A 14,693-nucleotide genomic window follows, 5' to 3' on the forward strand; every position below is an offset into this window, starting at 1 on the left:
TTGGACACTGAGCCTTAGTCCTCTGCCTGAGCAGAGTGCTTTTAACTCCCGAGCCACCGCTCCAGGCCCCAAATAATATTTTCCCATCCTGTGATTTATGTTTTTACTTTCTTTTTTAATTTGATTTATTTTATGTGAGTCGTGTTATGCCTGCATGGATATCTGTGCACCATGTGTATATCATGAACATACCTTGCCAAGTTATTCATCATTAAAGTTCAAAGGGTTTACAGCTGGGTAATACTGTGGCTGACTTTTCTCCCACAGAAACCTGAACAGCAAGGGGGAGGCTCCCCCAAACTGATTCCTCCATGTCCTGTGACCAAAGTGTGTATTGTCTTCAGCCATAGAGTATCACCATCAAGTTCTAATAGGCAACTGTCGTAGTTAGGGTTTCACTGCTGTGGACAGACACCATGACCGAGGCAACTCTTATAAGGACCACACTTAATTGGGGCTGGCTTACAGGCTCAGAGGTTCAGTCCATCATCATCAAGGTGGGAACATGGCAGCATCCAGGCAGGCATGGTGCAGGAGGAGCTGAGAGTTCTACAACTTCATCTGAAGGCGGATAAGCAGAATACTGACTTCCAGGTAGTTAGGACTGGTGATTGTAGCCCACACCCACTGTGACACACTTACTCCAACAAAGCCACACCTCCTAATAGTGCCTCTCCCTGGCCCAGGTGTATTCAAATCATCCAAGAGCAACCAAGAGCAGCAGCAATGGTGTGCCTTGTTTTGGGAGCTTTGGGGACACCTCGGACCCACACTTGGGAGGAAGTATTCCATACCCAGAACTGAGCTTTTTATTGGGCAACCGAGGTTTCCGGGGTGGGGGGGTAGGTGGGGTTAATGCTCTGTGTAGGATAATTCCAATTAAACTCTTTTATATGTATATACATATACATATACATGCACTTATATTATCAGATTGATTTTCATATGGCTTTTTCTAACATCTTTGGTGTTAGTTATCCCTCCCTTCAACCTCTGTGTGTGAAGTTTAAGATTTCACATACAAACACACACAAACACCACACACACACACACACACACACACACACACACACATACACACTCATGCACATGCATGTGCATGTATGAGAGAAAGAGAGAGAGAGAGAGAGAGAGAGAGTTGAACGCCTACTTGCTCCAGAGAGTCTAACCTCAGCTTCTCAAGCCAATTGTAGAATTGTAGATCTTCCCTATAATTTCTCACTCCAAGTAACTGCTTGTCTTGTTGTCTCTAACATTTCTGAGCAAGACACTAATGCTTACTCCCTCACGTCTAAATTAGGAAGAGCAAAGAGCCGACCTTCATGGGTCCTTGTTATGGGCTAGACCATCACTGTAGTCTGTAAGGCCTTCTCTGTGTGTGGATGTGAGCTGTATCAAACATTGAAATTTCCTACCCCTCTGAATTTGGATTTTTCTTGACAGTGAATTTGACTAACTGCCGTTGTCCTTGACTGGTTTTCTAGAGCACGGGCATAAGTGTATGTTAGGTAGTTTGTGGTTGCTATTGTCTTATATGTTTCCATGGGGGAAGCAAGGGCTGAAAGCTTTTGTTCTTCCATTTGCTGATGTCACTCATCCATTTGAGCTTTAGGGGGAATAGGATTTTTATCGGAAACTGTTTTTCTTAATCCTCTCTCCACTTAGTTTTAAGGTATTATTTTGGAAATTCTGAAGTTTGAAATCATGAAAGTAACAACAGTAAAGCCAAGAGGACTTGGAGAATTATATTTGGAATTAGGAAAAATATCTTTCTTTTGTCTTCTACAAGGACATTCGTCAAAGGATGAATGTGTGGCCTATGGGGTCACAGAAGAGTTTGTTCTCTTTTCCCAGAGGAGGTGATAATTCATAAATACACTCTGAAATCAGGCAGGACAAGTAGTGAGTCCATTTGTCTCATGAGAAAATATATCTTAATAAATATAAATTTCAGATGGGCAGTGGTGGTGCATGCCTTTAATCCCAGCACTCAAGAGGCAGTGACAGTAGGATCTCTGTGAGTTCAAGGCTAGCCTGGTCTACAGAGTGAGTTCCAGGATGGCCAGGGCTACACAGTGAAGCCCTGTCTCAAGAAACAAACAAACCAACAACAGGTATTTTAGCCAGCACTCTCTCCTGAATAGACCATGCCACAGCACAGATCCCGTCCTCACTGAATATGAATGATGCTTTTGTAACTCAGAACAGGACTGGTTTCTCTCTTGTTCACTAGCTGGACTCATGGTGCTAGAATGCTTCCTAGAACATGCTGGGTGTTCAGTAAATGAATGAATTGGAGGAGGTTGTTGCTTATAACACAAGGGGGGGGGGGAATGAGAACTTATCTTTCTTCATTGGATAGTTTTTATTTACATTTCAAATGTTATTCCCTTTCCTGGTTTCATATCCATAAACCCCCTATCCCCTCCCCCTTCCCCCTTCTTCTATGAGGGTATTCCCCATCCCCAACCACCCACCCCTTCCCCCCTCCCTGCCCTGACATTCACCTAAACTGGGGTCTCTAGCCTTGGCAGGACCAAGGGCTTCTCCTTCCATTGGTGCCCAACAAGGTCATCCTCTGCTACATATGCAGCTGGAGCCATTGGTCTGTCCATGTGGACATTTTGGGTAGTGGTTTAGTCCCTGGGAGCTCTGGTGGGTTGGTATTGTTGTTCTTATAGGGTTGCAAACCCCTTCAGCTCCTTCAATCCTTTCTCTAACTCCTCTGGTGGGGGCCCAGTTCTCAGTTCAATAGTTTGCTGTTAGCATTCACGTCTGTATTTGTCATGTTCTGGCAGAGCCTCTCAGCAGACAGCTATATCAGGCTCCTGTCAGCATGCACTTCTTGGCATCAGCAATAGTGTCTGGGTTTGGTGGCTGTATGTATATGGGCTGGATCCCCAGGTGGGGCAGACTCTGAATGGCTATTCCTTCAGCCTCTACTCCAAACTTTGTCTCCATATCTCCTCCTATGAATAATTTTGTTCCCCCTTTTAAGAAGGACTGAAGCATCTGCACTTTGATCTTCCTTCTTCTTGAGCTTCATGTGGTCTGTGGATTGTATCTTGGGTAATTTGAGCTTTTGGGCTAATAGCCACTTATCAGTAAGGGCATAATATTTGTGGGTTTTTCAGGATAGCTAAAACTATCCTCAACAATAAAAGGAGTTTTGGGGGAATCACCATTCCTGAACTCAAGCAGTATTACAGAGCAATAGTGATAAAAAAAAAAACAAATTGTATGGTATTGGTACAGAGACAGGCAGATAGACCAGTGGAATAGAACTGAGGACCCAGAAATGAACCCACACACCTATGGTCACTTGATTTTTGACAAAGGAGCCAACATAATCCAATGGAAAAAAGATAGCATTTTCAGCAAATGGTGCTGGTTCAACTGGAGGTCAGCATGTAGAAGAATGCAGATCGATCCATCCTTATCACCCTGTACAAAGCTTAAGTCCAAGTGGATCAAGGACCTCTGCATAAAACCAGATACACTCAAACTAATAGAAGAAAAAGTGGGGAAGAGCCTCAAACACATGGGCACTGGGGAAAATTTCCTGAGCAAACATCAATGGCCTATGCTCTAAGATCAAGAATCGACAAATGGGACCTCGTAAAATTGCAAAGCTTCTGTAAGGCAAAGGACACTGTCATTAGGACAAAATGGCAACCAACAGATTGGGAAAGGATCTCTACCAATCCTACATCCAATAGAGGGCTAATATCCAATGTATACAAAGAGCTCAAGAGGTTAGACTCCAGAGAGTCAAACACCCCTATTAAAAATGAGGACTTATCTTTTTAAAGCTCTGTGGACTTCACAATGAAGTGTGACACAGGAGTAAAGAAGGCCACTTACTGATAATTGTGCCTCTGTGAGTTCTTATGTAGTAAATGTCCCTGTGTAACCAGCTTCTAGAGACCAAAGGAAGATTATCAGGACTTTGGAAGCAGAATTCCACCCATTTCATGTTCTCTCTTGGTCGTGATGTGCCAACACACCTTATCCTTCCATTTGAAGTGTAGCGACTGCGTGACTTCCTGAGTCTATGACGTCATTTATCATAAATTTCTCCCGAGTTAAGTAATACACTCTGTACTCTTGTTTGTGTTCCATGATGGATAGTGTGTGACAAACATTTATGAACGGAGTTTTTGAACTAAAATTTTTTTCTCCTGACATTAATCAGTACCAGGCAAAATTCCACACTTACAGAAAGTCAGCCTCTGATATACATACATCGTTTGTTGCGCACCCAGTGGCAGCCGTGATCCTGAGACTCCAGACGGGGTTACTTTACCCTTTCATCAGTTTCTTGAGGGTAGACATTATCATCTCCATTTTATTCCTAAACAAAGCGTACCTGGATAGTAAATAACTAAGTCTGAATTAATACAATGCTCACTTGAACCAAGTGAACTGTGCCTAAGTTTATTTACCACCATTGTAATGTGCCAGACCTGCCAGGACTCCTTTAAACTCTCTTGAGTGGCTGGGCACAGAGGTGATGTAGAGGGAGAGGGGACTTAGAGATGGCTGTTCTGGGGCCATCTGTACTGCCCAATGGGAGAGTTTCCCAGGGACTTGCTGTGTCTGAACTGTGTATGTAGGCGTCTCTAGACCCATTGCCCGAGGCTGACTCAGGGCTTCAGAGTCCAGGAGAGAGGATTGGCCTGGATGAGGGTGTCAGGATAAATTCAGGAAGGACTGGCTCCAGCTACGTCCTGGTTTTCTGTGAGCCCTGATAGTGCCGGCCCAGCTCCGGGTCAACTTTACGCCAGCTGTTAACAATTTCTTCACGGGAGGTTGGTGACCTTGCTTTGAATCACCCCCAGCGCAATATGAATTCCTCTGTCAGACTGGGAGTTCAATCTGAGGAATTTTTCTCCAGAGGAGAAACTCCCAGCCTAGGATTTACTGTTCCTGGCTATTCTTCACACACCATTTAGAAAGAAGAGGGGGTTTTACTCACGCAGCTTTCTTGGACCAACTTTTGGGCTCCTTCACTTTTGTCAGCCTTAAATATTCAAGGCTTGTGTTGAGTTAGTTTTCCCTCCAGTCTTCACAAGACTTATATGAGCAAGGATGGAGACGGAGGCTCCGTCGGTACCAGGAAACAAGGCTCTCTTCGCTGTTCCGTCAAGCGCTCCAGTTTTCTCTTTAAAACTTCCCCTCAGGTCTATCCCTTTTCTCACCTCCTGCAGCTGTTCTCTGAGAAAGATTTTGCTTGTTTTTCTACAAAGTCAGCCTCTGGCTGTGTGGAAGAGGCAAGCTCCTTTAGCTCTGGGTTTCTTGCTACGCCCATTTGTACATCTAGCTAATGTGATCCTCACCGCCAGCCTTACCGGTTACACACTGCAGGCAGGAGGTGAAGACATCTGTCACAGAGTGTACATAGCCAGGTATACTGTTGCAGGCTTATAATCGCAGCCATTCTGAAGGCTGAGACAGAAGAGTTGTGAGTTTAATGTGGGTTGCAGAGTGAGATCGTTAGCCTGTGTAACTTAGCAACTTAGCAAAAAACCTGTACACGCACATGCACACGCACATGCAAATGTGCACACACACACACACATACACACACATAGACTGACAGATAGACAGACACACATGCACGCACACATTCACAGAGAGAGAGGGACAGAGAGAGATGCATAGACAGACACCCCACACACACACACTCACAGAGAGAGAGACACACACTCACACTCACACTCACACACACACAAACATACACTCACGGAGAGAGAGAGAGAGAGAGAGGCACATACAGACAGACAGATTCTCTCTCTCTCTCTCTCTCTCTCTCTCTCTCTCTCTCTCTCTCTCTCTCTCTCTCTCTCTCTCTCTCTCCTGGGGCTAGGCCTGCAGCTCAGTGGCAGAAAGTTTACCTGGCATGTACAAGGTCCTAGGTTCAGTCCCCAGCAAATTCGTATGTTTATCCAAGGACGGAACTGGTAGTTTCTTCTTATTTAAAGCCGAACTCCATTCTGTCCCACTGCTTCCAAGTCCTTTTACATTTGCTATTTATAAGAGAAGACTGTCTCAAGAAAGGGGAGTCCCATCTCTCAGTCTGTTGTGGGGAGATTCCCCAAAGAAGGGGGTCCTTGGGTAAAATTTTTTTCTGTCTGTCGCACCTGTGTGCCTCTATCCTACTCAGAAGCCACTTTCTCGAGCCTTTGCTGGGAGCTGCTCTTTGGCACCCCAGTCTCATTAAGTGATTAATAGTGAGGGTTGTTCGGTCACCCACTTGTCATCAGCTCAGGGATGCTCCTTTCAGTCTTCACACAACAGGCAGAACTTCCGCTCATTTTTAGCCTCTTAAGGATTCAATTCTCTTGTGTGTTTCTAGTCTCTACCCCGAGCGTAGACTTCCTGAGGAGCTGTGCTTTGATGAACCAAGAAAACCCATCTCTGGGAGATCCCGTAGACTCTGGCTGTTCTCTATTGCTTGGGTCCTGTGTTTGTACCACCTCCACTTCCAGTGCCAGGATTTACACTTGAGTTCCTCCCCCAATCACTACGCAAAAGGCCTTCCTGCCTTTCTGAGCAGCTCAATTGTCGGCTTTCCAAGCTAGTTCACCTAGTTGATCTCTGATTCTATATCCTTTCCTATAAATGCTATATTTTTGTTTTCTTTGTGACTGAATAATATATAATATTTCTCTCTCTCTCTCTCTCTGTGTGTGTGTGTGTGTGTGTGTGTGTGTGTGTGTGTGTGTGTGTGTAAGAGATGAAGGGTGGAGAAAGGGGGGCAGGGGACAGGGAGATTATGCATGCAGAAGCCAGAGAACAACTTCAAGTGGGTCAAGTGGGTCCTTTCTTTCCATCTTATGGGAAAGGAGATTGAACTTGGTTTTTAGGGTTGGTGGGAAGTCCTGACTGGGTCATCTCACTGGCTCTTTTGCAATGACTTCCTGAGCTATTTGGCATCCTAATTGGGTCCTTGCCCATGCTTCTATTTATAGACATATCTATAAATGATTTATCTGTCTTCCTTTAGCAGTTTTCTGTTTTTCATAATTTAAAATAAATTTTAAGTGATTTATTTATTTATTCATTCATTCACATTATGTGTGTAGGTGTTTTGCCCCCATATGTCTGTACACAATGTGCACGCAGTGCTACAGAGGCCACGAGAGAGGAACAGATTCTCCGAGACTGGAGTGATAGATGGTTGTCAGCTATCTGTGGGTGCTGAGACTCAAACCCCAGTCCCCTGGAAGAACAGCCAGTGCTCTTAGCCACTGAGCCATCTCTCCAGCACTCAATTTTACATTTTATATCAAGATCCTCAATGCATTTGAGTTGACTTTTAGAGGGAGAGAGGGAAGGAGAGAGAGGGAGAAAGAAAGAGGGAAGAGAGGGAGAAAGGAGAGAGAAAGAGAGAGAGAGAGAGAGAGAGAGAGAGAGAGAGAGAGAGCTAGTTTTATCTTTCTCACTTGGATTTCTCAGTATCACCTCTTAAAGAGTTCATCTTCTCTAACAGGCTCTTGCAGTATTCTTGAACAAAGGATGGCTGCACTTGCAGGTACCTTTTTGATTTCTTGTCCCTCTATTCCATTCCATTGGTCTGTATGTCTTTTTTATTGCTTTAAATAAAAAAGGAAGACAAAACTAGTATGATCTGAAATCACATTAAAAAACAGAACTGGTGGATCAGCTCTCTCTCTCTCTCTCTCTCTCTCTCTCTCTCTCTCTCTCTCTCTCTTTCGGAGCTGGGGGTGCTCTACCACTGAGGTAAATCCCCAACCCCTACTCTCTCTCTTCTTTTAATGTTTTCATATGAAGTTTAAGATTGGCTTTTCTGACCAGAGTAAAAGCACAGGCCTTTAATCCCAGCACTCAGGAGGCAGATACAAGTGGATTTCTGTGAGTTTGAGGCCATCCTGGTTGTAAGCATGTTCCAAGACAGACAAGGCTGTTATGCAGAGAAACCCAGTATTGAAAAACCAGAATCAAAACAAAAAAAGAAAAGAAAAAGATTGTTTTTTTTTTCTATTCCTCTGAAGAATAGCATTGGAATTTTGATGAGGGGGGGCATATTCAAGGAGGAAATAAAAAATGTTAACACCATGAATTCTGCGTAATCATGAGTAGGGAATGTTTTCCCATGTTCTAGTGCTTTCTAGCCTTTAAGGCTATGTCACCTTTCCATTAAGTTTATTTCTAGCTCACCTCTTCATGAGAGCTGCTCTACAAGGCAGTACTCTCCTGATAAATAGTTCTTTCTGTTTGCATTAATATACAGACAATTATGTCTCTTTGAAATACATTTTTTTCTTTTTTTCAGAGCTGGGGACCGAACCCAGGGTCTTGTGCTTGCTAGGCAAGCGCTCTACCAGTGAGCTAAATCCCCAACCCCTGAAATACATTTTTTTATGCTTGGCAGAAAATGTTTTCTGATGGAGAGTTGAGGGTCATGTAAATCGAGGACCATATTCCTTGGAGATGAGGCTAATTTTCTTCTTTCTATTCTCTTACATTATTTTTCTTGCCTTATTGCTTTAAGACTCTGAGATGTATGCTAAGTGAGAATGGGAATAATGTTCGCCCTTGCCTTATCCCTGACATTCAAGTTAATGCCTTTTAGATTTTCATTGTTTAGTATAATATTGTCTACAATTTTATTACATATAACTTATAATTTTATTATATACAGGCTTCATTTTGCTTGTTCTGGGCCAGGTTCCTTCAGTATTTAGTCATGAAGATGTTAAGCTTTGTGAATTGCTTTTTCCACATCTACTGAGACGATCAAGCGATTTCTGCCATTGAGTCCACTCTCCTGCTTGCATCAAGCCACCCTTGCATCCCTGGAATGAAACCATACTGTACTCATTTTAAAATATGTTGTTAAATTTAGATTGTAAGGATGCTATTGAAATAATTTGCACCTCCATTTATCCTGGTCTATAGGTTTTTTTTTTTTTGGCCTTATCTGGTTTATTGTCAGAATAAATATTGCTGGTGTCCCTTCCCTCTCTGTTTGATGCAATGGCTTGAGAAGCCTTGTGAGCTTTTCTTTGCAGGGTTGTGGAGCTCCCCAGTGAATCTGTTCTGACTTGGGTTATTCTTTGTGGGGAACTCTTTGCTGTTTCTCCAGTCTCCTTGCCCGTTGCCCATCTGATTCTTCTGTTTATTCTTTTTAATTGTGGTTAAGTCTTCTATGTCTAGAAATTTATTCATTCTCCCCTCCTCTATTTTCTAGTTTATTGAAATATAAATCTTTAAAATATTCCACAGTGCTCTGAATTTCCTTTATCTCCACTGTAATTTCAGCCTTTTAATCCCTGGTTGTATTCCTTGGTTTTTGTTTTTACTGTTTGTTTGTTTCCTGTCATCTCTTGGTTTTGATTATCTTGGCTCATGACTTGGCATTTGCTTTTCCAGTTTTCAAAGAGCTAACCACCACGGGGAGAGAGGGAAAGGGAAGCAAAAAGTGATGTAATTATATTATAACCTCACAAAATAAAGTAAAGAACTAACAACCAACTCTGACCAAGTTTACTCTTCATTTGATTACTGATTACTCTTTATTCTTGCTTATTTTACTTGTCTATTTTATGTATGAGTGCTCCGGTGCATGTATAGTTGCATGCCAGAAGAAGACATCGGATTCCTTTATAGATGGTCATGAACCACCACGTGGGTGCTGGGAATTGAACTCAGGACCTCTGGAAGAGCAGCCAGTGCTCTTAACCGCTGAGCCATCTCTCCAGCCCTCTGTCCCACTCTTTACCATTTCTTCCTAGCTTTTGGGTTAGCTTAATGCTTTTCTAAGATCTTAAGGCCCATCATTGTGCTTCTGGTTTGAGAGCTCTGATTTCTTTTTTTCTTAAAAAAAATCTGTTTTAGATTTACTTTACTTTTGATTGTGTGTGTGTGTGTGTGTGTGTGTGTGTGTGTGTGGCTTGTAAGCATGTATGTGTAACCATGTACATGCATGTTGCCCGTGGAAGGCAGAAGAGGATGCTGGAATTGGCGTTGTAAACAGTTGGGAGCTGACACGTGAGTGCTGAGAACTGAGCCGGGGTCCTCTGCAAAAGCAGCAAGCACTCTTAACCTCTAAGGCATCTCTCCAGCCCCAGCTCTGATATTTTAAATTCATATATTTCTTTGTTTTTATTTCTTTTATTGGGTGTTGGGGAACAAAGTTACAAGAACAGCAAGTACTCTTTCCCATGGAGCCGTCTTTCCAGCTCCTCCTCCTCCTCCTTATTTTTTTAAATAAGCACAGACATAAACTTTCCTTTTAGAAGTGCTTTAACATATGTCCCAGGTTTTAGTAAGTAGCATTCATTTCATTTAATCTGGTTCTAGGAGTTTACATTTTTCCTCCCTGACTCATTCAGTGATATGCTTGTTCTCATCCAAGAATCATGGTTCCATTTCCAAGTGTTCGTGTCGTTTCTGTAGTTTCTCTTGCTATCGATGTCTAGTTTTAGTCCACTGGAATCTGATAAGATGTGAGATATTATTTCAACGTTTTGTATTTATTAAAGTTGGTTTTCTGACCTTAAATATTTCAGAGGACGTTCCAAGGACTGCTTGGTGGGGGGGGGGGGTGTCCCCTGGATGTGCTAGGAGTCGGGAGGGGACAGCAGGGTGAAGATCTCATTTCACAGCTTCAGATCTCGCTGAAATAGGAATGCTGTGCGGACGGCAGTTATATGGCCGCAGAAGCCCATCCCCGTGCTGACCCCAGGTCGTCAGAGCCCAGTTATTCTCGGTTGATAAGATTGTCCGGCTGCATCTCTCTGTGTACCTCACTGTCCGAGCGAACTGTCCGAGCGAGCAGAGTCACCTATTCCCTGCCTGTCTGGGACTATCAAGCCCCTCCCCGACCTGCACCCTCTTCATCTCCATAGTTGCCTCTCCAGGCTGTGTCACATCCCTGGGCTACTACGGCAAGTTAGCTCCCTGGTGGAGGACCCCTGTTCTCAGACCCCCCCACATAGGACAGTTTATATAGTCAACCCTCTCAGCATAGGCACTGACCCCCATCCTCTGAGTCACACAGAATGAGTCTATCGCTCAAGGAGTCCTTGTCTCGTGAAAATTTACAATCCGATGTGAGTATAGTGCGGACTGAGGGTTTCTTCTCAGGGCAGAAGTGCCCATCCCTTTCCCCTAGGGGCACCTGGCTTTCAGTCTGCCTTCTCTTTCCTGTCCCCCACTGGAAAGCCATGTGTTAGGAGCTGTGCTCAGCTTGCTTCATTTAAGCGTGTCACCTTTTTTTTTTTTTTTCCGGAGCTGAGGACCGAACCCAGGGCCTTGCGCTTGCTAGGCAAGCGCTCTACCACTGAGCTAAATCCTCAAACTCCCCCCCCCCTTTTTTTTTTAACTCGGTACTTCTTTTCCGCCTGTTCATTGCTCTGATTCCTTATGAGCTCCGGAAGCTCTTTGCCTTTTTAGTTCTCCTTTTCCTATCATCCTTCCCACAGTCACTCAGACCGTGTAGCTTTCAGTATGCTGTTTTTCCTGTCCACAATTTCACCTCTACTTAAATTATTTTAAGTAGACTTATCTTATGGTCTCAATAGTTGTCTTGAATCTATACCTTCATATACATTCCTGATGACTGTCTTTCCTTTCTGGAAGGAGGGTTTTCTTTGTAAAGGCTTCTTGCTTATCAGGAATTTCCTCATTTGTCTCCTATTCTAAGGTCATTGTTTCTTCCTCAATTCTCAAGAATTACTTCATTATGGTAGTTCTGGTTGGTTGGAGGTCCTTTCAGGACCTGGTATGTATCCTAGCATTCCCGCCTGGGTTGCAGGGCTTCCTTGATAAATCTGCAGCTAATCTAATGGGGGAAACATTAAGGGGACGGCGCTTTTCCCTGGTAAACATTCATTCTCTTTCTTTTGCCTGTGCTCTGGTTGTTGGAGTGTAAGATTCTTTTCTGTCCACTTCTGTTTGGAGGACTGAAACCTCCAATGAACATGTATGTCTTTAGCTTTCCCAAGCTTAGGAAATCCCTGGAGTTTTATTTACTAGGTTTTTACATGCGCCCAAATGTTTCTTTTTGCCTTTAGATATGAAAAAACTTGCAGAGTTTTCATTTATGGTTCCACAAATATCTTTAATTAAATCCTTCTTCCTCCCTCCTTTCTCTCTCTCCTTTCTCTCTTTCTTTTTTATGTTTTGTCTTTTGTTTGATTTTTTAATTTACATTTTAAATGTTATCCCCTTTCCTGTTTTCCCCTCAAGAAACCTTCTATCCCATCCCCCTTTCCCTGCTTCTATGAGGGTGCTCCCTCACTCATCCACCCACTCCTTCTCACTCCCCCCACCCTGACATTCCACTACACTTGGGCCTCGAGCCTTGACAGGACCAAGGGCCTCTCCTCCCATGGATGTCCAACAAGGTCTTTCTTTCATGTGTGTGTCTGGTTGGGATATTTCATATAGCCTGTCTTCAAATTCTGATTGGTTGACCTAGTCTATCATTACTTAAGTTTATTCATCTCTCTCTCTCTCTGTCTCTCTCTCTGTCTCTCTCTCTCTCTCTCTCTCTCTCTGTCTCTCTCTCTCTCTCTCTCTCTTTCTCTCTCTCACCTGTGTGTGTGTGCACATGTGCGTGCATGTTTGTGTGTGTGTGTTCATCAGGAAAGATGTACATGCATACCATACTGTCCATGAAGAGGTTGGGGGATAACCTTTGGTAAGGGTAATCACCCTCCACCTGGTTTTAAAACAGGATCTTGCTTGTTCGTAGCTATGAACCCCAGGCTGGTTGGCTGCAGGATTCTGGGGCTTAGGACTTGGGATGCTTGTGGTACTGGGTCTGTCTTTTACTTGAGCTCAGGGGATCTGATCTCGGGTTATCAGTCTTGCATGGAAAATGCTCTTACCCACTGGACCAGCTCCTCAGTCCTCAATTTTATTGTTTGACTTATTGAGCTCTTTGTGTCTATGGTTTCTGTTTCTTTTTTTCTTTGTAAAATGTCCAGTTTTTGCTGAATTTTTCACTCATATCTTCTGTTGTCTTCCTACCTTACACAACTTTATCTATATTCTCTTTGGTCTTTATTGAAGTGTTTTATGTAACTCTTCATTTTTCTTTATTTATTTTTACACTCCAGATTTTATTCCCTTCCCGATCTACCCTCTAACTGTTCCACCTCCCATACCTCCACCACACCCCTTCCTATCTCCACGAGGATGTCCCCACCCTACCCATCACACTTCTATACTTCCTGTGGCCTCCAGTCTCTTGAGGGTTAGGTACATCTTCTCTGACTAAACCCGAACCTGGAAGTCCTCTGCTGTATATGTGTTAGGGGCCTCATCTCAGCTGGTTTATGCTGCTGCCTGGTTAGTGATCCAGTGTCTGAGAGATCTCAGGAGTCCAGGTTAATTGAGACTGCTGGTCCTCCTACAGGGTTGCCCTCCTCCTCAGCTTCCGCCAACTTTTTCCTAATTCAACAGAGGGGTCAGCAGCTTCTGCTCATTGGTTGGGTGTACATATCTGCATCTGACTCTTTCAGCTGCTTGTTGGGTCTTTTGGAGGGCAGCCATGATAGGTCCCTTTTTGTGAGTACCCCATATCCTCATGGTATTAGGTCTTGGACCCTCCCCTTGAGATGGATCCCACTTTGGGCTTGTCACTGGACCTTCTTTTCCTTAGGCTCTTCTCCATTTCCATCCCTGCATTTTTTTTCAGACAGGAAGAATTATGGGTCAGAGCTTTGACTGTGGGATAGCAACCCCGTCCCTCTTTCTGCTAGAGATGGACTCAACAAGTTCCCTCTCCCCACTGGAGGGAATTTCATCTAGGGTCCCTTCCTTTGAGTCCTGAGAGTCTGTTACCTCCCAGGTCTTTGGTACATTCTGGAGGGTCTTCCCAACCTCCTTCCTCCCAAGATTGCCTGTTTCCATTCTTTCTGCTGACCCTCAGGGCTTCAGTCCTTTTCCCCCACCTATTACCAGATCATGTTCCCCTCTCCCCCCATTCTCTTTCCCTCCACTGTCTCCCCTTCCCGCCCTTGTGGTTGCTTTCTTCTCCTTCCCAAGAGGAATCAAATGTCCGTCCTCCCTTGGGCCCTTCATCTTGTTGACTTTTTTGACTTCTGTGGACTGTATCTTGGGTATTCTATACTTTTTGGGGGGGGGGCTAATATCTACTAATTAGTGAGAACATACTGTGCATATCCTTTTGGGTCTGAGTTACCTCACTCAGGATGATATTTTCTAGTTCCATCCATTTGCCTACAAATGGATGTCCTCATTCGTAATGGCTGAGTAGTATCCCATTGTGGAAATGAATCCCATGTTCTGTATCCATTCTGCTGTTGTGGGACATCTGGATTGTTTCCAGCTTCTAGTTATCACAAATAAGGCTGCTATGAACATAGTGGAACACGTGCCCCTGTGGCATGGTGAGGCATCTTTGGATATATTCCCAAGAGTGGGATTTCTGGGTCTTTAGGTAGGTCTATTTCCAATTTTCTGAGGAACCTCTAAATTGATTTCCAGAGTCCTTGTACCAGTTTGCAATCCCACCAGCAATGGAGAAGTGCTCCTCTTTTTCCACATCCTCTCAACATGTGCTGTCACCTGAGGTTTTGATCTTAGCCATTCTTATTGGTATAAGCTGGAATCTCAGGGTCATTTTCATTTGCATTTCTCTGATCACTAAGAACTTTGAACATTTCGTAGGTGCTTCTCGGCCATTCCAGAGT

The sequence above is a fragment of the Rattus norvegicus genome, chromosome 2, assembly GCF_036323735.1.
Source record: "Rattus norvegicus strain BN/NHsdMcwi chromosome 2, GRCr8, whole genome shotgun sequence".
In the NCBI taxonomy this organism is placed as follows: Eukaryota; Metazoa; Chordata; class Mammalia; order Rodentia; family Muridae; genus Rattus; species Rattus norvegicus.